This window comes from Ovis canadensis, chromosome 21, assembly GCF_042477335.2.
Source record: "Ovis canadensis isolate MfBH-ARS-UI-01 breed Bighorn chromosome 21, ARS-UI_OviCan_v2, whole genome shotgun sequence".
NCBI classification, from domain to species: Eukaryota; Metazoa; Chordata; class Mammalia; order Artiodactyla; family Bovidae; genus Ovis; species Ovis canadensis.
Window position 1 is genome coordinate 25,481,374 of NC_091265.1, and position 25,365 is coordinate 25,506,738.

General features: G+C 43.3%; 1 long non-coding RNA gene across 1 annotated transcript; it reads left to right on the forward strand.

The window, feature by feature from the left end:
- The first annotated feature begins 13,936 nt into the window (after positions 1-13,936).
- Positions 13,937-24,861, forward strand: LOC138426385 (uncharacterized). The gene is made up of 3 exons (XR_011251630.1): positions 13,937-16,634; positions 19,600-19,776; positions 23,611-24,861. It is a non-coding gene; the product is annotated as an uncharacterized lncRNA (long non-coding RNA).
- The last annotated feature ends 504 nt before the right edge of the window (positions 24,862-25,365 follow it).

Here is a 25,365-nt window from a genome sequence, read left to right on the forward strand (position 1 = left end):
GGTTATTGTGAGTAATACTCCAGTGAACTTACAAGTGCGGATGTCTGTTTGAGATCCTAATTTCAGTTCTTTTGGATAAATACTCAAAAACGGAATTGCTGCATCATATGGTAGTTCTATTTTGAATTTTCTGAAGAACCTCTATACTGTTTTCCAAAATTTTAATTCACAATTCCATAGCTTTCCTATCAGAAACAATGATTTAGAACAGACTATGGGAAAATATGCCATATAAAAATATCACAGAAAGAACAGAGTTTATAACACTGATAATATATATTTAAAACCTAAATAATACATATATTTTAAAGCTCTTAAAACTTTTGAATTAGCATATTTCATTGGAAAGGAAGTACTGTGTACCTAAAGAGAAAATATATAACATTGAAGAATGTCAGTGTCAGTCCTTTCCAAATAAATGTTTAAGTTTAATGCAGATTTACAAAAAAATATTTATTTGTGGAAGAGAAAATAGTTGGGACATTTTCAGGACTATATATTAATATTAGCAAATCCAAGGCAGTGTGTTCTATTTTTAAATAGAAACAATGAGGCTTTGGATTATTCCCTCCATTTCATAGGGTGTTGAAGAAATACTAAATATTTTACCTTTTATACAGCACACTAAGAAAACCTTGCAGAAAACCACATGATGTAATTTCTTTTAGATGCTATGTCCAGAAAAAGCAAATCTACAGACAGAAATTGAGACCTCAGTTTGAATTGTACACAACAGGGTCACCAGCAGGGGGACCACTTGGAGAGAGAACTGTCCAGATGACTGCTGAGTCGCTCAGCAGGGCACTGCAGAGAGTCTTTGGGCCCTGAAATGGAAAGATCCTTCTAGTGAATGCACCTGACTTTGGAAATTGCTCATTGTGGGGTGCAGTGAAGCTGAGAGATGTAGGATACAGAACCACTCTTTGTTGATGCTTATTTTCTTTAAGGCCATGAAATCTGAAGTAAGATAGTCCAGAATTTTTCCGAAGCTGCTTACCAGCTGTGTGACCTTGAGTAAGTAACTTCACTTTTCTGCACCTCAATCCCTCATCTATAAGTGGAGATAATGTTTCGTACTGTTCTGATGATTAAATAGGCACCTGGTACAATTCCTGGCACGGAGTAGCTTCTCCATCATGCTGGTGGTTTAGGCACTAAGTCATGTCCGACTCATTGAGACCCTGTGGACTATAGCCCTCCAGGCTCCTCTGTCCATGGGATTTCCCAGGCAAGAATACTGGAGTGGGTTGCCATTTCCTTCTCCAGAGGATCTTCCCAACCCAGGAATACTCCTTCACACTCCATCATAGTCCTTCTAAAATATTACTTTAGAGAGAACTCCAGAAAGTAGGGGAAGTGGAGACCTTCTGGGTCATATTTCCTACGTGGCTGGTCTGGTGGGACCCAAATAGGCATCTCTGGTGTTATCGCTGAGTCATGTCCAACTCTTTTCGACCCCCTGGTCTGCAGCATGCCAGGCTTCTCTGTCCTTCACTATCTCCTGGAGTTTGCTCAGATTCACGTCCATTGAGTCCATGATGCCATCCAACCATCTCATCCTCTGCCACCTCCTTCTCATTTTGTCTTTAGTCTTTCCCAGCATCAGGGTCTTTTCCAATGAGTCAGCTGTTTTCATTGGGTGGCATTAAGTATCGGAACATCAGCTTTGGCAATAGTCCTTCAATGAATATTCAGGTTGATTTCCTACCCAGCTCCAAACCTGTATAGTCAACTGCTTACTCAACATCAGTTAGATGTCTCACATGTATATCATGCATCAAACTCATCTCCTACCGCCTGTATCTGCCCCTGCTCCTCGAGGCTATATCCATATTCAGCAAATAGAACCAGAATCCACTTAGCTGTTTAATTCTGCAGACGGGGAGCATTTTCAGTTCCTTCCTTTCCCCCCAGCCCCAGATCTAATCAGTCTTTGAGTTCTGTCAGTCTACCCTGAGATTGGGTAAATTGAGCCCATTCATTAATTTTCATCCAAAAATATTTGTTGAGTGGCTCACTATGGACCAGGCACCAAGTCAGTCTCTGTCTTCACTGCCTCCTTTCTAATATGGCTCACAATTTAGTCCTAATTTGACTGAAGAATAGATTCCCAACTAGTTGCCTGAGTCGACTTTTTACCTCCTCTAATCCTTTCTCTACATCCTTCCAGAGATTCAGTCCTTTGCTTAAGACCTTAGTGGCTTCCTACAGAGCCCTTAGGAAAGAATTCCTGACACCGTTGGTAAGGGTTTCTAAAATCTCATCTGGTCTATGGCAGGCCACCGTTATGCGCTCCGGTCATTGGCTGGGTTCCCCTAGAAGGATACCTTCAGAGAAGGCGATGGCACCCCACTCCAGTACTCTTGCCTGGAAAATCCCATGGATGGAGGAGCCTGGTGGGCTGCAGGCCATGGGGTCACTAAGAGTCGGACACGACTGAGCGACTTCATTTTCACTTTTCACTTTCATGCATTGGAGAAGGAAATGGCAACCCACTCCAGTGTTCTTGCCTGGAGAATCCCAGGGATGGGGGAGCCTGGTGGGCTGCCATCTATAGGGCTGCACAGAGTCGGACACGACTGAAGCGACTTAGCAGCAGCAGCAGCAGCAGCAGAAGGATACCTTGAGATTGAAATTTGAGTGCAAACTGTTCATTTGGGAGATAGTCTCAGGACAGTCTGGTGGGAAGACAGGAAAATGAAGAGGGAAGGAAAAAAAACTAATTCAGCATGCATTAGTGAGCAAGTTCCTGGGAGATGGGTAACTGGGGCTCAGCCTCACTGGAGAACTCTGGAAGATGGTATATGCTGTGGGCTGAATTGTGTTCCCCCAGAAGGTGTATGTTGGAGCCCTAACCTGAACTGTGACTGTGTCTGGAGATAGGGCATGGTGGTGGTGGTGGTTTAGTCACTAAGCCGTGTCTGACTATTTTGACCCCATGGACTCTAGCCTGCCAGGCTTCTCTGTCCCTGGGATTCTCCAGGCAAGAATACTGGAGTAGGTTGCTGTTTCCTTCTCCGAGATAGGGCATATTAGGAGGACACTTCTCCAAAGAAGACATATGGATGGCTAACAAACACATGAAAAGATGCTCAACATCACTCATTATTAGAGAAATGCAAATCAAAACCACAATGAGGTACCACTTCACACCAGTCAGAATGGCTGCGATCCAAAAATCTGCAAGCAATAAATGCTGGAGAGGGTGTGGAGAAAAGGGAACCCTCCTACACTGTTGGTGGGAATGCAAACTAGTACAGCCACTATGGAGAACAGTGTGGAGATTCCTTAAAAAATTGCAAATAGAACTACCTTATGACAATCCCACTGCTGGGCATACACACCGAGGAAACCAGAATTGAAAGAGACACATGTACCCCAATGTTCATCGCAGCACTGTTTATAATAGCCAGGACATGGAAACAACCTAGATGTCCATCAGCAGATGAATGGATAAGAAAGCTGTGGTACATATACACAATGGAGTATTACTCAGCCGTTAAAAAGAATTCATTTGAATCAGTTCTGATGAGATGGATGAAACTGGAGCTGATTATACAGAGTGAAGTAAGCCAGAAAGGAAAACACCAATACAGTATACTAACATATATATATGGGATTTAGGAAGATGGCAATGACGACCCTGTATGCAAGACAGGGAAAGAGACACAGATGTATATAACGGACCTTTGGACTCAGAGGGAGAGGGAGAGGGTGGGATGATTTGGGAGAATGACATTCTAATATGTGTACTATCATGTAAGAATTGAATCGCCAGTCTATGTCTGACGCAGGATGCAGCATGCTTGGGGCTGGTGCATGGGGATGACCCAGAGAGATGTTATGGGGAGGGAGGAGGGAGGGGGGTTCATGTTTGGGAACGCATGTAAGAATTAAAGATATTAAAATTTAAAAAAAAAAAAAAGAAAAGAAAAGAAAAAAAAAATCAAGAAGGTCCTACAGTGGGATCATAAAGGTGGGGCCTAGATATAGTAGGGTTAGTGTCTTTATGAAAAGAAGCACAATATTTGCAGAGACGTGGATGGACCTAGAGATGTCATTGAGAGTGAAGTCAGAGAAAACCAAATATCGTCTATTAACGCATATGTGTGGAATTTATATAAATAGTATAGATGAACTTATTTGCAAAGCATAAATAGAGACAGACATAGAGAACAAACGTATGGCTAGTTATCAAGGCAGGAAGGGAGAGCTGGGTGAGCTGGGAGACTGACATTGACCTTTACAAGCTGCTGCTGCTGCCTCTTAGTTGCTCAGTTATGTCCGACTCTGTGCGACCCCATGGGCTGCAGCGCCTTTGTCCATGGGATTCTCCAGGCAAGCGTACTGGAGTGAGTTGCTGTGCCCTCCTCCAGGGCATCTTCTCAACCCAGGGATTGAACCCAGGTCTCCTTCTTTGCAGGCATATTTCTTACCACTGAGCCACCAGGGAAGCCCCTGACATATACACACTGCTATGTATAAAATAAACTGTGGAAAATTCTGAAAGAGATGGGAATACCAGACCACCTGACCTGCCTCTTGAGAAATCTGTATGCAGGTCAGGAAGCAACAGTTAGAACTGAACATGGAACAATAGACTGGTTGCAAATAGGAAAAGGAGTATGTCAAGGCTGTATATTGTCACCCTGCTTATTTAACTTCTATGCAGAGTACATCATGAGAAACGCTAGACTGGAGGAAACACAAGCTGGAATCAAGATTGCCAGGAGAAATATCAATAACCTCAGATAAGCAGATGACACCACCCTAATGGCAGAAAGTGAAGAGGAACTAAAAAGCCTCTTGATGAAAGTAAAAGAGGAGAGTGAAAAAGTTGGCTTAAAGCTCAACATTCAGAAAATGAAGATCATGGCATCTGGTCCCATCACTTCATGCGAAATAGATGAGGAAACAGTAGAAACAGTGTCAGACTTTATTTTTTGGGGCTCCAAAATCACTGCAGATGGTTATTGCAGCCATGAAATTAAAAGACGCTTATTCCTTGGAAGAAAAGTTATGACCAACCTAGATAGCATATTCAAAAGCAGAGACATTACTTTGCTGAATAAGGTCCGTCTAGTCAAGGCTATGGTTTTTCCAGTAGTCATGTATGGATGTGAGAGTTGGACTGTGAAGAAGGCTGAGCACCAAAGAATTGATGCTTTTGAACTGTGGTGTTGGAGAAGACTCTTGAGAGTCCCTTGGACTGCAAGGAGATCCAACCAGTCCATTCTGAAGGAGATCAGTCCTGGGATTTCTTTGGAAGGAATGATGCTAAAGCTGAAACTCCTGTACTTTGGCCACCTCATGCAAAGAGTTGACTCATTGGAAAAGACTCTGATGCTGGGAGAGATTGGGGGCAGGAGGAGAAGGGGAAGACAGAGGATGAGATGGCTGGATGGCATCACTGACTCGATGGACGTGAGTCTGAGTGAACTCCGGGAGATGGTGATGGACAGGGAGGCCTGGAGTGCTGCGATTCATGGGATAGAAAAGAGTCGGACACGACTGAGCGACTGAACTGAACTGAACGTATAAAATAGATAACTAATGAGAACCTAACTCCACTCATTGCTCTGTTCTGACTAAATGGGAAGGGAATTCCAAGGAACAGGCGATATATGTATATAAATATATTAAAAAATCAATATGATAAATGTATTTTATATTTAAATAAATATTATATATATATATGAGGTGAAAGTTGCTTAGTCGTGTATGACTCTTTATGACCCCATGGACTATACAGTCCATGAAATTCTCAGGCCAGAATACTAGAGTGGGTAGCCTTTCCCTTCTCCAGGGGATCTTCCCAACCCAGGGATCTAACCCAGGTCTCCCATATTGCAGGCGGATACCAGCTGAGCCACCAGGGAAGCCCATATGTATATATATATATATATATATATATATATATATACACACACACGTGGCCAATTCACTTTACAGAAGAAAGTAATAAAACATTGTAAAGCAACTATACTTAAAAAAAAAATAAGGAAAACACCGGAGACCTTTCTCTGTGTCTCCCTCTGGGGTCACACAAGAGGTCACGTGCACACACAGAGATCTGGTGGCTGCCCACACGCCAGGAAGAGAGGCTTCACCGGAAACCAGCTATGCTGGCAGCCTAATCTCAGCCACCCAGCCTCTCAGAACTGTGAGAAAAAATGCTGCTGTTTTTGGCATTTTGTACTGGCAGCTCCAGCTAAGGCGGCAGAGAAGAGCCTCAGAGTTGTCGGAGGTCGCCCCAGCGGGGAGCGGGGTGATTAGTTCTCAGTCCTCTTTTGCCCCTGGGGCAGCCCCCTGGGGCCCTGACTCCCCCGCAGTTAAGCCTGCGCCGGGAGAGGGCCGAGCTCCTGTTCCCTGCGGTCAGAGGCGCTCCTGCAGGGAAGGAGCCTTGCGTCTGCCTGGTGGGTGCTGAGCGGACGCTGGCGGGCCAGCCGTGTCCCCACGGCTCCCGGAAGGCGTCTCATCTCCTCTTCGTGGCTCTCCTCGCCCTGGCCCGAGTCATCAACTCATCTGTTAGCTCTGTAAGGGCGTAGCACAGCACCTCTCCGCTTCCCCAGGGTACCACCAGGGCTTAGCACAGAGCCAGATATGTGATAGGTGCTCAAGAGATATTTAGTGAATGTTTGGATAAGTGAAATATGATCCTTTCAGAAAGGAACCCAGTCACATCATGTTTTATATTTGACAAAAAAAAAAAAAAAAAAAAATTAACACAGGCAGCAACAGAAGCTCTAAATATTGTTAAGTCTGAATCCCCACACTCACATACATCACTGACATTTCTTAATAATGCCAACAAAAGGCCTAATTAGACTTTCTAAGTAAAACTTCCCAGGTGGTAAGGGATCCACCTGCCAAGCAGGAGATGCAGGTTTGATCCCTGGGTCGGGAAGATCCCCTAGAGTGAAGAAATGGCAACCCACTCCAGAACTCTGGCCTGGAAATTTCCATGGACAGAAGAGCCTAGTGGGCTATATAGCCCATGCGGCTGCAAAGAGTCGAACACGACTGGGTGACTAAACAACAGCAACAGACAAAGCTTAGGGTGTGCGTTTGCATCCCCTTGCAACCAGTATGGTCCCGATGTCTTTCGTCTAGTCCCCGGCCACTCCACACGCTGTGCCAGCGCCAGGGAGCTCGAAACGCCCAGAGCCCACCCAGGCGGAGCCGGGCTCAGCCCTGGAAGCTGGCTCCCAGCTGCTCCTCAGCAGCAGGACGAGCAGGTGGAGCCTGCGAAGGCGGCCTCCCGGAGCGTGGACTTGCTCCTGCGGGCACTGTTGGGCCGTGAGGAGAGACTTCCCAGCAAGCTGAAAGCACGGCTGCCGAACGAGATGTGGAACGGTGATGTTTAGAGGGAATGGCGTGGGGAGAGGCTGGAGGCTGGGGAACAGATAGCAAAGAGACTGAGATGGCCTGACTGACGGACGCTGGGGCCACGTGAAGCTCTCCACTGCAGGTGACTGGACTGGCTGGCGACCGAGAAATCGCAGAGGTGAATGAGTCGAAGTCGGGCCCTTCCTGTTACGTTCTCTCTGAAGTTGTTTCCCAAAGCACTGAAGGGGTGTTTCAAAGAAGAGTAAGGTGTGTGCCTGTGTTCAGTCGCTCAGTCGTGTCCAAATCTTTGCGACCCCGTGGACTGTAGCCCACTGAGCTCCTCTGTCCACGGAATTTTCCAGGCAAGAATACTGGAGTGGGTTGCCATTTCCTTCTCCAGGGGATCTTTCTGACCCAGGGATCGAACCCACGTCTCTTGCATCCCTTGCATTGGCAGGCGGTTTCTTTACCACTGGCACCACCTGGGAATAGCAGTCACAAAGGTTTCCCACAAACAATAAGAATGCGAGTTCCCACAACGGTGCAGGTTTAAAAAGGAGACAAAGTGGCACTGATTTTAGTGTGCTCCCAGGATAATGCATGAATGTCCCCTGTGTAGCACACTTGGCTTTTTCTGAAACTAATAAATTTTGTGCTTTTAAGGGTAAAACTTGGCTTAGACTTAAAATATCCCTCTTCACATGTTCTGTATCTTGATTTAGTGGTGATTACATTGATATTCTTGTATCAAAACTCATCAAATTCTACACTTAAAATTGGTGAGTTTGTATGTTAGTTATGCTTCAATAAAGCTGATTTTAAAAAATTGAATAAAGGTCAAATATATCCAAGGGGAATCAGGCAAATAATACGTCTGTGTGATACCATCTGGGGTTCCCAGGTGGCACAGTGATAAGGAATCCACCCGCCAATGCAGAAGATGCAGAGACAAGGGTCAGGAAGATCCCCTGGAGGAGGAAATGGCGACACACTCCAGTGCTCTTGTCTGGGAAATCACATGGACAGAGGAGCCTGGCGGGCTACAGTCTATGGAGTCGCAGAGCATATGACTGACACACACACACGATTCCATCTATATGAAACTCCAGAAAATGCAAACTGATCACAGCACAAGAAAGCAGATCAGCGGTTGCTTTGTTATAGGTAGGGTAGTGAGTCTGAGCAAGCTCCAGGGGTTGGTGATGGACAGGGATGCCTGGCGGGCCGCAGTTCATGGGGTTGCAAGGAGTCAGACACGACTGAATGACTGAACTGAACTGAGGGTTAGGAGACAGGAATTAGACAGGATCAAGAGGAATCTTATAGCAGTGGTGGATATGTTCATAATCTTTATCATCTTTGTCATCTTTATACATATGTTAAAATGTATTTCAGTGAAATGGCCAATCTGTACCTCTGATTATTAAGTTAATGATGCTGGAAACATGAACTTCACTGCTGTAATCTCCAACATCTAACCTAGAGCCTGGCATATATTTGTTGAATAAATTAACAATTTGGGAAATAGCATAGTGGGATAACTCTCACTCCCAGCTTAGTCATATTCTAGCTAGCTAAGTGTCTCTAATCTCACTCAATGTCACTCAATGTCTCTAATCTTGGTTTGCTCACTGGTGAGACAGAATTAGTAATATTGATCTCAAAGGACTGTTGTGACGGTTACAAATGATGTATCTAAAAAGTTACAAAATAGACCTTGGCAACGATAGATGCTAAGTAAGTGGTTCAGTTCAGATCAATTCAGTCGCTCAGTCGTGTCCAACTCTTTGCAACCGCATGAATCACAGCACGCCAGGCCTCCCTGTCCATCACCAACTCCCGGAGTTCACCTAAATGCATGTCCATCGAGTCAGTGATGCCATCCAGCCATCTCATCCTCTGTCGTCCCCTTCTCCTCCTGCCCCCAATCCCTCCCAGCATCAGGGTCATTTCAAATGAGTCAACTCTTCGCATGAGGTGGCCAAAGTATTGGAGTTTCAGCTTCAGCATCAGTCCTTCCAATGAACACCCAGGACTGATCTCCTTCAGGATGGACTGGTTGGATCTCCCTGCAGTCCAAGGGACTCTCGAGAGTCTTCTCCAACACCACAGTTCAAAAGCATCAATTCTTTGGCACTCAGCTTGCTTCACAGTCCAAATTTCACATACATACATGACCACTGGAAAAACCATAGCCTTGACTTTACAGACCTTTGTTGGCAAAGTAATGTCTCTGCTTTTGAATATGCTGTCTACGTTGGTCAAAACTTTCCTTCCAAGGAGCAAGCGTCTTTTAATTTCATGGCTGCAATCACCATCTGCAGTGATTTTGGAGACCCAAAAAATAAAGTCTGACACTGTTTCCACTGTTTCCCCATCTATTTGCCATGAAGTAATGGGACCAGATGCCATGATCTTTGTTTTCTGAATGTTGAGCTTTAAGCCAACTTTTTCACACTCTTCTTTCACTTTCATCAAGAGGCTTTTTAGCTCCTCTTCACTATCTGCCATAAGGGTGGTGTCATCTGCATATCTGAGGTTATTGATATTTCTCCTGGCAATCTTGATTCAAGCTTGTGCTTTTTCCAGCCCAGCATTTCTCATGATGTGCTCTGCATATGAGTTAAATAAGCAGGGTGACAATATACAGCCTTGATGTACTCCTTTTCCTATTTGGAACCAGTCTGTTGTTCCATGTCCAGTTCTAACTGCTGCTTCCTGACCTGCATACAGATTTCTCAAGAGGCAGGTCAGGTGGTCTGGTATTCCCATCTCTTGAAGAATTTTCCACAGTTTCTTGTGATCCACACAGTCAAAGGCTTTGGCATAGTCAATAAAGCAGAAATAGATGTTTTTCTGGAACTCTCTTGCTTTTCTGATGATCCAGCAGATGTTGGCAATTTGATCTCTGGTTCCTCTGCCTTTTCTAAAACCAGCTTGAACAGCTGGAGGTTCATGGTTTACATATTGCTGAAGCCTGGCTTGGAAAATTTTGAGCATTACTTTACTAGCATGTGAGATGAGTGCAATTGTGCGGTAGTTTGAGCATTCTTTGGCATTGCCTTTGCGACTGGAATGAAAACTGACCTTTTCCAGTCCTGTGGCCACTGCTGAGTTTTCCAGTGTTCTGGCATATTGAGTACAGCACATTCACAGCATCATCTTTTAGGATTTGGAATAGCTCAACTGGAATTCCATCACCTCCACTAGCTTTGTTCGTAGTGATGCTTTCTAAGGCCCACTTGACTTCACATTCCAGGATGACTGGCTCTAGGTAAGTGACCACACCATCGTGATTATCTGGGTCATGAAGATCTTTCTTGTACAGGTCTTCTGTGTATTCTTGCCACGTCTTCTTAATATCTTCTGCTTCTGTTAGGTCCATACCACTTCTGTCCTTTATCCAGCCCATCTTTCCATGAAATGTTCCCTTGGTATCTCTAATTTTCTTGAAGAGATCTCTAGTCTTTCCCATTCTGTTGTTTTCCTCTATTTCTTCGCACTGATTGCTGAGGAAGGCTTTCTTATCTCTCCTTGCTATTCTTTGGAACTCTGTATTCAGATGCTTATATCTTTCCTTTTCTCCTTCATTTTTCGCTTCTCTTCTTTTCACAGCTATTTTTAAGGCCTCTTCAGACAGCCATTTTGCTTTTTTGCATTTCTTTTCCATGGAGACGGTCTTGATCCCTGTCTCCTGTACAATGTCACGAACCTCCATCCATAGTTCATCAGGCACTCTGTCTGTCAGATCTAGTCCCTTAAATCTATTTCTCACTTCCACTGTATAATCTTAAGGCATTTGATTTAGGTCATACCTGAATGGTCTAGCGGTTTTCCCTACTTTCTTCAATTTAAGTCTGAATTTGGCAATAAGGAGTTCATGATCTGAGCCACAGTCAGCTCCTGGTCTTGTTTTTGCTGACTGTATAGACCTTCTCCATCTTTGGCTACAAAGAATATAATCAATCTGATTTCAGTGTTGACCATCTGTTGATGTCCATGTGTAGAGTCTTCTCTTGTGTTGTTGGAAGAAGGTGTTTTCTATGACCAGTGTGTTCTCTTGGCAAAACTCTATTAGCCTTTGTCCTGCTTCATTCTGCATCCCAAGGCCAAATTTGCCTGCTACTCCAGGTGTGTCTTGACTTCCTACTTTTGCATTCCAGTCCCCTATAATGAAAAGGACATCTTTTTCGGGTGTTAGTTCTAAAAGGTCTTGTAGATCTTCATAGAACCGTTCAACTTCAGCTTCTTCAGCATTACTGGTTGGGGCATAGGCTTGGACTGCCTTGGAAACTAATAGAGATCATTCTGTCATTTTTGAGATTGCATCCAATACTGCATTTTGGACTTTTTTGTTGACCATGATGACTACTCCATTTCTTCTAAGGGATTTCTGCCCACAGTAGTAGATATAATGGTCATTTGCATTCACTTCACCCATTTCAGTCCATTATAGTTCGCTGATTCCTAGGATGTCGATGTTCACTCTTGCCATCTCTTGTCTGACCACCTCCAATTTGGCTTGATTCATAGACCTAACATTCCAGGTTCCTATACAATACTGCTCTTTACAGCATTGGACCTTGCTTCTATCACCAGTCACATCCACAGCTGGGTATTGTTTTTGCTTTGGCTCCATCCCTTCATTCTTTCTGGAGTTATTTCTCCACTGATCTCCTGTAGCATATTGGGCACTTACCGACCTGGGGAATTCCTCTTTCAGTATCCTATCATTTTGCCTTTTCATACTGTTCATGGGGTTCTCAAAGCAAGAATACTGAAATGGTTTGCCGTTCCCTTCTCCAGTGGACCACATTCTGTCAGACCTCTCCACCATGACACATCCGTCTTGGGTGGCCCCCCATGGCATGGCTTAGTTTCATTGAGTTAGACAAGGCTGTGGTCTGTGTGATTAGATTGGCTAGTTTTCTGAAGCGAGGTGGCTGCAATGGATCATGCAGAAGCATGGCAGAGAGGAGCTACCCCATGCCCAAGGTCAGGGGCGGTGACCAAGAGTGCCAGGCTGCGACATTGCAGGAGTGGCTGAGAGGAGCTACCCCATGTTCGAGGTCAGGGGCGGCAGCTGAGAGGAGCTACCCTACTCTGAGGTCAAGAGCGGCGGCCTGAGGAGCAACCCCACATCCAAGGAGCGGCAGCTGCACCGGTGCAGGAGGGCTGAGAGGAGCTACTCCACGTTCAAGGTCAGGAGGGGTGACCTCATCCAAGGTAAGGAGCAGTGGCTGTGCTTTGCTGGAGCACCTGTGAAGAGATACCCCATGTCCAAGGTAAGAGAAACCCAAGTAAGACGGTAGGTGTTGCGAGAGGGCATCAGAGGGCAGACACACTGAAACCATAATCACAGAAAACTATTCAATCTGATCGCATGGACCACAGCCTTTTCTAACTCAAGTAAGTGGTAGCACTTATTGTTAATACTATTTGCGAGATATGCCTCTAAATTCTGGAGATTGGAATTTACTTCTTGTTTTGCACCTATATACTTTGGAGCATACTCAGCCATTTAAAATAGGGAGTAATGTAAAGAGCTTTAGCTCATAGTGGTCACTATATAAGTGTAATTAATAGATTATTCCAAAGTTGGATTTAAAAATGATATACACTGGGGATGACCCAGAAAGATGTTATGGGGAGGGAGGTGGGAGGGGGGTTCATGTTTGGGAATGCATGTAAGAATTAAAGATTTTAAAATGTAAAAAATAAAAAACTAAAAATAAAAAAAAAAAGAAGTAACCTGAAAAAAAAAATAAAATAAAATAAATAAGCTATGAGGCTATAAAAAAAAAAAATGATATACACTTAAAATTAGGTAGACTTGCTTTCAAAACCAAGCCAGCACAGTGGTTTCTTGGGTGCATGCTTATGTCAAAATTTGTACTGCTATTATATGTCAGTTATGCCACAATGAGGCTGTTTTCTTTAAAAATTAAGCCACCAACAATAAATGGAATTAAATACATGAAATAGCTCTATTATTTAGGATACAATTTGATTAATTTAATTATGTTTTAAACCAAAGGGATCTGTCTCCACTATTTGGCTCCAATTTGAGGACAATTTAATTGTTTTTGCGATAGCTCTTTTTTTAAATTGAGATCCAAACTGCAGTTTGACAAATGTTGATGTCATCACTGCTGAAACTCCACTCCTTAAATGTAAATATTTGCTGAAGGTTAATCTTGCTTTAACAGTACAAAAGGAAACTTATCTCCATTTCAGAATTGATGGTTGCTTTTTATAGTCATGCTTGAAAAATATTCATAATGCCAGGTTTTTTCAGCTGTCATCCTTCACAGATCTGGAACTACATGAACTTGGGCCTCTTTCTAAAGAGTGACTATTTAGGTGTACAATTAATGAGTCATGAGTATCTGCACGTGATTCAACAGTCTGTATTTTTGCTACTGTTATGGCAGCAACAATCGTTGTATCATTTAACTCCCATTGAGTGCACTGAACTTGGCTTTGTTGTTGTTGTTATTGTACTTCAGTCGCCCAGTCGTGTCTGACTCTTTGTGACCCCGTGGACTGCAGCTCGCCTGGCCTCCCTGTCCCTCACCATCACCCAGAGTTCATGTTCCTTGCACTGGTGATGCCATCCAATCTCATCCTTTGATGCCCTCTTCTCTTTCTGTCCTCAGTCTTTCCCAGCATCAGGGACTTTTCCAATGAGTCGTCTGTCTGCATCACATAACCAAAATACTGGAGCTTCAGCATCAGCATCAGTCCTTCCAATGAATATTCAGGGTTGATCTTCCTTAAGATCAACTGGTTTGATCTCCTTACTGTCCAAGGGACTTTTTGGAGTCTTCTCTAGCACCATAGTTCTAGGGCATCGATTCTTTGGCCTTCTGCCTTCTTTATAGTCCAGCTGCCACAACCATACCTGACTACTGGAAAGACCACAGCGTTGACTATATGAACCTTTGTAGGCAGAGTGATGTTTCTGCTTTGCAACACACTGTTGAACTTGGATTCGGTTCAGTCAGTTCAGTTGCTCAGTTGTGTCTGACTCTTTGTGAACTTGGGTTCAGTTCAGTTCAGCTGCTCAGTTGTGTCCAACTCTTTGTGACCCCATGAATCGCAGCACGCCAGGCCTCCCTGTCCATCACCATCTCCTGGAGTTCACTCAGACTCATGTCCATCGAGTCCAGCCCCAAAACCTTTAAATAAAGCCCTCGGGCATAGAATGGAGAGGTGAAAAAAAGCAGATATGGGTCTGACAGCAGGTGATGCTTCCATGAATTTCGTGAAGAACTTAGAGTGTCTTCATTTGTATTTCCCCAAAAGCAGATTCTGAGATAAGAGCTTGCAATCCAGATAATTTATGTAGGAAGTGGTCCCTGGAAGCACAAGTAAGGAAGGGGGAGGAGTGGATGGAAAGGGAGAAATGCCAAGAAAGGGTGCACTAATGAGCAAGTTGATGCTGTGGGAGACTGGGGCTCAGTCTCACCAGGGGCCCTCTGAGGAGTCATTTGAACAAGCTTCACAGTTGTCCCCCAGAGAGATGGTGACTCTGGAGTATTTTTCTGCAGTGTCATAGCCTCGTTGTTTGAAGGTCACCCTGGAAAGTGGGGATATTAATTACACACACACACACAGTGCTTGCGGACTGAGCACACTCTTGTTGACTAAAGAAAGTCCCCAGACAGAGGCACAAAGAAATGTTAGCTGTTGAGGTGGGAGGCTGGCAGGGAGCATGCAAACCACCCAGTGCAATTGCAGATGAGCTCAGAAGCTGGTAAGGGGCTGTGGGCTGGAACGCCAATGCCATCTGCTACATGGATCATTTAGGATCTTTGATGTGATAGAATATCAGTGCTAGCTGGTGAGGAATGTGTAGTAATATGGTGAGAGCAGTGGATTTATAAATTCTGAAGGAGGAACTTCCTTTTTACCATTTTCCCAGACTGAAATAAGATGGATGAAATTAGCTGGCCAATGCAGCTGACTTTTCTGTTGTTTTATATCCTGTAGACAAGTCGTTCTCAAAATGTGTTCTCTGGTTCAGCAGCATCAGTATCACCTGGAATGCAAGTTCTCAGACCCAACCCCAGCCCTATTGAGTAGAACCTCTGTCAGTGGAGGAAGGCAGGGAGAGGACTCAGAACTCTGCAACCAGCCCCGCAAGTATTCCTGATTACTCGCTAAAGTCAGAGAACTTCAGAGGCAGACAAAGCACCGTACTGAGAGGATTAACTTTTATCCCAATCAAAAAGACTGGTTTCTAGCCTTAGTTGAGTGTGAACAAGGATAAATTATGTGATCTTTATGGGTCTTTTCCAATCTATAAAATGAGTAGTTTAGATTAGTATTCTGGAGTTTCAAACATCATTTCCTTTCAAAGAAATTTTACCTGAGACATTAACACAGAGCTCGTTTGGACTAGTAGCCCAGGACCCAGACTTCTCACTTTCCTAGAGTGGCTTCCCAAGTATCCCAAGTATCACTGTGGACCTTTAAGTTTCTAAGAAATAAAGTTTGAGAATCACTGCTCTAGAAGACTCTCAAGGTCCCTCTGCAGTGTGACCTAAGACATTAGGTAGACTTAGCCACGGCTTACCTGATGCTAATAACACTGAGATAGACCTGGGGTCAGCAACTTGGGGTTCAAGATCTGGCTGAACCCCACTTGCAGGATGACCATGAGCAAGTCATGTAGCTTCCTCACATATAAAATGAAGTTAATGCTAATTCTTGTTATACCTGCCTTACAGGACTGTTGAGAGGATCAAATGAAATCATATGTGTGAACACTATAAATTGTTAAGTCCTGGAAGGGATTATTGTGGGAGAAATTATCCTTTGCAGGTAGTTTTCCTTTGTAACTGGTGCCAAAGATGAGTAAAGATAGAAACTGTAGATAGTTAAATAACCTGTAGTTTCTTATCTTTCAGGGATGCAAATATAATTTTCCTTTTTAATTAAAAACCTGTTTACCAGGAAGTGTTACTTGAAATAAAATGATACTTGAGCAGTGTCAAGTTAACCTGCTGAATCATTCTACAATGCTTGTAAAAGTAATTTTGGGGGTAATACTATCTCAAGACATGATGAGTTCTCCTTAGTAATTTACTGCCTACATACTAAGGAGGAAAGCCAGTTTTGAAATTTGTCTACTTAAATTCTTGCATATTCAGAAAAATTTTAGCACAATGCGAATTCATATTTATTTGGTGTTTTTTTTTTTCCCTGTTAGATGGGTCTTTTGGGAGAGATTCGTTCGTCCACCAGGGATGCCTTAGAAATACCAAACACTATGTTTTATGGCTGTATTTTGTCATCAGGTAACTTGTGAATAATTCCTCGTTAAATTTTCAGAAGATTACCTAATGGTAATGTCAAATATGGTTACTGGGGTTAAGAGCGCTTCCTTTTCCATTGGAGTGCAGTAGCTTCACAGTGCTGTGTTGGTTTCTGCTATACAGTGAGGCGAATCAGCTGTATCTGTATACAGTATATGTATACATACAGTCCCTCCTTCTCGGACCTTCCTCCCACCCTCCCCCACCCACCCCTCTAGGTCATCACACCACGCTGAGCTCCCGGTCTGATACAGCAGTTTCCCTCTAGCTATCTGTTTTACACTTGGGAGTGAATGTAGGTCAATCCCAATCTCCCAGTTCATCCCACTCCCCTTTTGCCCCCTACCCTGTGTCCATCTGTTTGTTCTCTACTTCTGCGTCTCTATTCCTGCCTTGCAAATAGGTTCATCTGTACCATATTTCTAGATTTCACATGTATGCATTAATATAAGACATTTGTTTTTCTGACTTACTTTACTCTGTATGACAGACTCTATCTAGGTCCTTGTCTCTACAAATGACCCAGTTTTGTTTCTTTTAATGGCTGGGTGATATTCCACTGTATATATGTACCACATCTTCATTCATTCATCTGTCTGTGAACATTAAATTACTTCTGTTGTCCTGGGTAATGTTAATAGTGCTGCAATGAACACTGGGTGCACGTGTCTTTTTGAGTTATGGTTTCCTCAGGGCATATGCCCAGTAGTGGGATTGCTGGGTCTTATGATGATTCTGATGGTAACCAGAGATACCAAAAGAATATTTCATGCAAAGATGGGCTCAATAAAGAACATAAATGGTATGGACCCAACAGAAGCAGAAGATATTAAGAAGAGGTAGCAAGAATACATAGAAGCACTATACAAAAAAGATCTTCATGACCCAGATAATCACTGGTGTGATCACTCACTTAGAGCCAGACATCCTGGAATGCGAAGTCAAATGGGCTTTAAAACATTACTATGAACAAAGTTAGTGGAGGTGATGGAATTCCAGTTGAGCTATTTCAAATCCTGAAAGATGATGTTGTCAAAGTGCTGCACTCAATATACCAGCAAATTTGGAAAACTCATCAGTGGCCACAGGACTGGAAAAAGACAGTTTTCATTCCAATCCCAAAGAAGGACAATACCAAAGAATATTCAAACTACCACACAATTGTACTCATCTCACACACTAGTAAAGTAATTCTCAAAATTCTCCAAGTCAGGCTTCAATAGTACATGAGCCATGAACTTCCAGATCTAAGTTCCTTTTCTAAGTTGGACTTGGAAAAGGCAGAGGAACCAGAGATCAAATTGCCAACATCTGGTGGATCATAGGAAAAGCAAGAGAGTTCCAGAAAAACATCTACTTCTGCTTTCTTGACTACACCAAAGCCTTTGACTGTGTCCATCACAACAAACTGGAGAAAATTCTTCAAGAGATGGGAATACCAGACCACTTTACCTGCCTCCTGACAAATCTGTATGCAGGTCAAGAAGCAACAGTTAGAACCGGACATGGAACAACAGACTAGTTCCAAATTGGGAAAGGAGTTATGTCAAGGCTGTATATTGTAACCCAGCTTATTTAACTTCTATGCAGAGTACATCATGTGAAATGCCAGGCTGGATGAAGCACAAGCTGGAATCAAGATTGCTGGGAGAAATATCAATAACCTCAGATACGCAGATGACACCACCATTATGGCAGAAAGTGAAGAAGAACTAGAGCCTCTTGGTGAAAATGAAAGAGGAGAGTGAAAAAGCTGGCTTAAAACTCAACATTCAAAAAACTAAGATCATGGCATCCAGTCCCATCACTTCATGGCAAATAGATGGGGAAACAATGAAAACAGTGACATACTTACTTTCCTTGGGCTCCAAAATCACTGCAGATTTTGACCGCAGCCATGAAATTAAAAGACAATTGCTCCTCTGAAGAAAAGCTATGACCTACCTAGACAGCATACTAAAAAAACAGAGACATTACTTTGTCAACAAAGGTCCATCTAGTCAAAGCTATGGTTTTTCCAGGAGTCATGTATGGATGTGAGAATTGGACTATAAAGAAAGTTGAACACTGAAGAATTGATGCTTTTGAACTGTGGTGTTGGAGAACTCTTGAGAGTCCCCTGGACTGCAAGCAGATCAAACCATTCAGTCCTAAAGGATATCAGTCCTGAATATTCATTGGCAGGACTGATGCTGAAGCAGAAGCTCCAATACTTTGGCTACCTGAGGTGAAGAACTGACTCATTGGAAAATACCCTGATGCTGGGAAAGATTGAAGGCAGGAGGAGAAGGGGACGACAGAGGATGAGATGGTTGGATGGCATCACCAACTTGATGGACATGAGTTTGAGCAAGCTCCAGCAGTTGGTGATGGACAGGGAAGCCTGGTGTGCTGCGGTCCATGTAGTTACAAAGGGTCGGACATGATTGAGTGACTGAACTGAGCTGAACTGAACTGAATGGTAGTTCTATTTTTACTTTCTTAAGGATCTTCATCTTGTTCTCCATAGTGGCCATATGTTTTCTAAACTCCTAGTGTGGCAGAAGGTCAGGGTGAGGTCTGAAAAAACTGTCATCACAAGAAACATCTGCCAGTCCCCGTGACCCCTTCGTAGGCAGCTATGCCATGGACCTACCAACATTTTTTAAGGGTGTCTCATTTTGCATTTCCTAAACACACTTCTGCCATTACCTGGATCTTTCCCTTCCACTGCCATATACCAGTCAGTGTATCTGGGTGACTAGGGGGCATCTGATGCTGAAGATGCCTGAAGCATTATCTATTATCTCCTATTATCTCCTGAAGCGCAGCCCACTCCTGACTGAAAACACACAGGGCCAGGGTGTGAGCGAAAGGCTCTGGGAATATCTACCCAGTTTTTCACAAAAATTGCAAAGCTAGTCTCTGAAATGTTCACTTTCCCACACTGTTGTCTCTCAATCAGCAGGACAGGAACTTACTAGCAAGTGTCACGCCTGCCCTTACTGTAATGTCGAGCCCCGTCACGTGGACTACAGAAACAGCTGCAAAGGCCCGCCCACCCACACAGTGAAGGCGGGAGACCCAGAACAAGGAGCAGGCTTTCCTGAAGGGAGAGCTCACTGTCTTACCCGTCAGCTGCTCAGTGAGTATTAGGGCGTGCGTGCCAAGTCACTTCAGTCGTGTCCGATTCTTTGAGACCCCTCTGTACCCCGCCAGGCCCCTCTGTCCATGGGACTCTCCAGGCAAGAATACTGGAGTGGGTTGCCATTTTCTCCTCCAAGGGATCTTCCCAACCCAGGGATCGAACCCGTGTGTCTTACGTCTCCTGCATTGGCAGGCGGGTTCTTCACCACGAGCACCACCTGGAAAGCCGAGTATTAGAAGTGGCTGTTTCTGTTCTCTAGGCTCTGGCTCCGTGCACCAGCATGACCGGTTTTAGGTTCTCTCGCCTGATGCCCCTGGACTTGATTTCTTACTTCCTTGACCTTGGACGTTGCCTTCGAGCCCGGGCTGAGGCTCTGTAACTCCACCTCTGTCCATGGGCGCGCATGCTCAGTCACTCAGTCGTGTCCGACTCTTTGTGACCCCGTGGACTGTAACCCCCAGGCTCTTCTGTCCATGGAATTTTCCAAGCAAGAACACTGGAGTGGATTGCCATTTTCTTCTGCAGGGGATCTTTCCGACGCAGGGATCAAACCCGCATCGCCTGTGTTCCCTTCGTGGGCAGGCAGGTTCTTTCCCCCTAGCGCCACCTGGGAAGTACCCCCCACCTCTGCTCACACTTTCCTGCAGTCTGCAGGCAGCCAGGCCGAGGTCCTAGCTCCTCTGATGCAGAGCCGTCTGGCCATCAGCCCAGGCCCCGATGGACAGTGGTCACAATTTGAGAAATCACTCTGGACACCACCTGACAGATTCTGTCTTCCCCTGTCCCTCCGGGCTGGAGCCACAGGTGCCCTCTTCCAGGAGACTCAGGCCTGCTCATTCCTCCCATTCCTCCTGACTAAGCGGTGCTTCTCAAAGTGTCACCTGTAAACAAATCTCCTGGGGATCAGGCCACAGTGGATCTTCTGATTCATTAGCCTCGACTGGGGTTAGATAACCTGTTGCTAAGAAGTTCCCAGGTGATGTCAAGGGTTCGTAACTTCACTTTGAGTGGTAAGAATGAGAATGGGTATAGACCTTAGCCTTACCTGGGGGTAGGGTCTTGGTATACATTGGTTTTGGTTTTTTTCTTTCATTTATTAGTAAACATTTACTTAACACTTTTTATTCAGCCATTGCTTGCTGCTAAGATTCATTCTTTGCTTTCAAGGAGCTTATAATCTTTTAATTCCTTTTCTTTTCTTATGAAAGCCGTTAATTTACAATGTTTTGCTAGTTTCTGGTATACAACAAAGTGATTCATATGTGTGTGTGTGTGTGTTTATGTGTAGATTCTTCCATTATAGTTTATTGCAAGATATTGAATGTGGTTCCCTTTGCTATATAGTAGGACCTTGCTGTTTATTTTATGTATAGTAGTTTGTATCTGCTAATCTCAAACTTCTAGCTTATCTCTCTCCCCACACCTTTTCCCTTTGGTAACCATAAATTTGTTTTCCATGTCTGTGAGTCTGTTTCTCTTTTATAAATAAGTTCATTTGTATCATATTTTAGATTCCACATATAAGTGATATCATATGATATTTGTCTTTCTCTGACTTATTTCACTTAGTATGATAATCTCTAGGCCCATTCATGTTGCTGCAAATGGCATTATTTCACTCTTTTTTTCCTTCATTTTTTTTTCAGTTCAGTTCAGTCGCTCAGTCATGTCCAACTCTTTGCAACCCCATGAACCGCAAGCATGCCAGGCCTCCCTGACCATCACCAACTCCCTGAGTTTACCCAAACTCATGCCCACTGAGTCAGTGATACCATCCAACCATCTCATCCTCTGTCATCCCCTTCTCCTCCTGCCCCCAGTCTTTCCCATCATCAGGGTCTTTTCAAATGAGTCAGCTCTTCGCAGCAGGTGGCCAAAGCACTGGAGTTTCAGCTTCAACATCAGTCCTTCCAATCAACATTCAGGACTGATCTCCTTTAGGATGAACTGGTTGGCTCTCCTTGCAGTCCAAGGAACCCTCAATTTTTATAGCTGAGTAGTATTCCATTTTATATATATACCACATCTTGTTTATGCATTCACCTGTTGATGGACATTTAGGCTGCTTCCATGTCTTGGCTATTGCAAATTGTCCTGCTATGAACATTGGGATGCATGGATCTTTTTAAATTAAGACTGTTCTTTGAATGTATGTCCAGGAGTGGGATTGCTGGATTATATGATACCTCTATTTTCATTTTTTAAGGAACCTCTATACTGTTCTCTGTAGAGAGAATTTATGCTCCCATCAGTAGTGCAAGGGTTCTCTTAGCTCCACACCCTTTCCAGCATTTATTATTTGTAGACTTTTTGAGGATGGCCATTCTGACTAATGTGGGATGATATCTCAATTGTTGTTTTGATTTGCATTTCTCTAACAATTAGTAATACTGAGCAACTTTCATGTACCTATTGGCCATCTGTATGACATTTCTTCTTTGGAGAAATGTCTGTTCTGCTCTCCTGCCCATCTTTTGATTGGGTGTTGTTTTTTTTTTTTTTTTTAAATTGTAAGAGCTGTTTATATATTTTGGAAGTTACGTCCTTGTTAGTTGCATAGTTTGCAAATATTTTCTCCCAGTCCATAGACTGCCTTTTCATTTTATTTATGGTTTCCCTTGCTGTGCAAAAGTTTGTAAGTTTGATTAGGTCCTGTTTGTTTATCTTGCTTTTATTCCTCTTGCCTTGAGAGACTGACCTAAGAAAACATTGGTGCAATTTATGTCAGAGAATCTTTTGCCTATGTTCTCTTCTAGGAGTTTTATGGTATCACATCTTATACTTACACCTTTAAGCCATTTTGAGTTTATTTTTGTGTATTATGCAAGGGATTGTTCTGACTTCATTAGTTTACATACAACTGTCCAGCTTTCCCAACACCACTTGCTGAAGAGACTGTTTTTTCTCCATTGTATATTCTTGCCTCCTTTGTCAAAGATTAATTGACCGTAGGTGTGTGGACTTATTTTGGGGCTCTTTATTCTGTTCATTGATCCATATGTCTGTTTTTGTGCCAATACCATACTGTTCAGATTACTGTAGCTTTGTAGTATTGTCTGAAGTCTGGGAGGCTGTGCCTCTAACTTTGTTCTTTTTCCTCAGGATTGCTTTTGTAATTCTGAGTCTTAAATGGGCTTCATATAAATTTTAGGATTATTCTAGTTCTGTGAAAAATGTCATGGGTAATTTGATAGGGATATCATTAAATTCATAGATTACTTTGGGCAGTATGGCCATCTTAACAATATTAACTCTTCCAATCTAAGAGCATGGGATATCTTTCCATTTCTTTGAATCACCTTCAGTTTCCTTTATCATGTTTTATATTTCTCAGCTTATAAGTCTTTCACCTCCTTGGTCAGATTTATACCTAAGTATTTTATTTTTTGATGTAATTTTAAAAAGGATTGTTCTTTGACTTCCCCTTTCTGATATTTCATTGTTAGTGTAAGAAATGCAACTGACTTCTGTGTGTTGATCTTGTATACTTGCTACCTTTCTGTGTTTGTTTATCAGTTCTCATAGCTTTTGCATGGTGTCTTTAGGGTTTTCTATATATAGTATCATGTCATCTGCATATAGTGACAGTTTTATCTATCCTTTCCAATTTGGACACTTTTTATTTTTGTTTATTTTCTGATTGTTCTGGCTAGGACTTCCAAGACTATGCTGAATAAAAGTGATGAAAGTGGGCATCCTTGTCTTGTTCCAGATTTTAATGAGAAGGCTTTCAGCTTTTCACCATTGAGTATTATGTTGCCTGTGGGTTTGTCATAAATAGCTTTTATTATGTTGAGATATGTTCCTTCTATTTATTTAACTTCTATGCAGAGTACATCATGAGAAATGCTGCACTGTAAGAAACGCAAGCTGGAATCAAGATTGCCAGGAGAAATATCAATCACCTCAGATATGCAGATGACACCACCCTTATGGCAGAAAGTGAAGAGGAACTAAAAAGCCTCTTGATGAAAGTGGAAGTGGAGAGTGAAAAAGTTGGCTTAAAGCTCAACATTCAGAAAACAAAGATCATGGCATCCAGTCCCATCACTTCATGGGAAATAGATGGGGAACAGTGGAAACAGTGTCAGACTTTCTTTTCTTGGGCTCCAAAATCACTGCAGATGGTGACTGCAGCCATGAAATTAAAAGACGCTTACTCCTTGGAAGAAAAGTTATGACCAACCTAGATAGCATATTCAAAAGCAGAGACATTACTTTGCCGAATAAGGTCTGTCTAGTCAAGGCTATGGTTTTTCCTGTGGTCATGTATGGATGTGAGAGTTGGACTGTGAAGAAGGCTGAGCACCAAAGAATTGATGCTTTTGAACTGCGGTGTTGGAGAAGACTCTTGAGAGTCCCTTGGACTGCAAGGAGATCCAACCAGTCCACTCTGAAGGAGATCAGCCCTGGGATTTCTTTGGAAGGAATGATGCTAAAGCTGAAACTCCAGTACTTTGGCCACCTTATGCGAAGAGTTGACTCATTGGAAAAGACTCTGATGCTGGGAGGGATTGGGGGCAGGAGGAGAAGAGGACGACGGAGGATGGGATGGCTGGATGGCATCACTGACTTGATGGATGTGAATCTGGGTGAACTCCAGGAGTTGGTGATGGACAGGGAGGCCTGGCGTGCTTCCATTCATGAGGTCGCAAAGAGTCGGACACAACTGAGCGACTGAACTGAACTGAACTGAACTGAACAGCCACCATGGTAAGAGTTTTCATCATGAATGGATGTTGCTGCTGCTGCTGCTAAGTCTCTTCAGTCATGTCCGAGTCTGTGTGACCCCATAGAAGGCAGCCCACTAGGCTCCTCTGTCCCTGGGATTCTCCAGGCAAGAACACTGGAGTGGGTTGCCATTTCCTTCTCCAATGCATGAAAGTGAAAAGGGAAAGTGAAGTCGCTCAGTTGTGCCTGACTCTTAGCAACCCCATGGACTGCAGCCTACCAGGCTCCTCCATCCATGGGATTTTCCAGGCAAGAATACTGGAGTGGGTTGCCATTGCCTTCTCTGGAATGGATATTGAATTTTATCAAATACCTTTTCTGTATTTATTGAAATGATTATGTGTTTTTTTTTTCTTTTGTTGATGTGGTTTATGTAGCACATGGATTGACTTGTATGTATTGAACCATTCTTATGACCCTGGGTCCAAGGAATGAATGAATCCAGCTTCATTGTGGTATCTGATCTTTTTCATGTGTTGTTAGATTCAGTTACTTTTTGAGAAGTTTTGCATCTATATTCATCAAAGAAACTGGCCTGTAATTTTCTTCTTTGGTAGTGTCTCTGTCAAGTTTTGGTATCAGGGTGATGGTGGCTTCATAGAATGACCTTGAGAGTGTTATCTCCACTTCAGTCTCTTGGAAGAGTTTGAGAAGGATCAGTATAAGTTCTTGTTTGTATGTTTGGCAGAATTCCTCAGTGAAGCCATCTGGTCCTAGACATTTGTCTGCAAGGAAATTTTTGTTTGTTTGTTTTTTGTTATCTTTCTTTCCTCCTTTTTTTTTTTTTTTTACAGATTTTATTTTACTTGTAGTAATTGGTCTGTTTAACTTATATGTTTCCTCTTGATTCAGTTT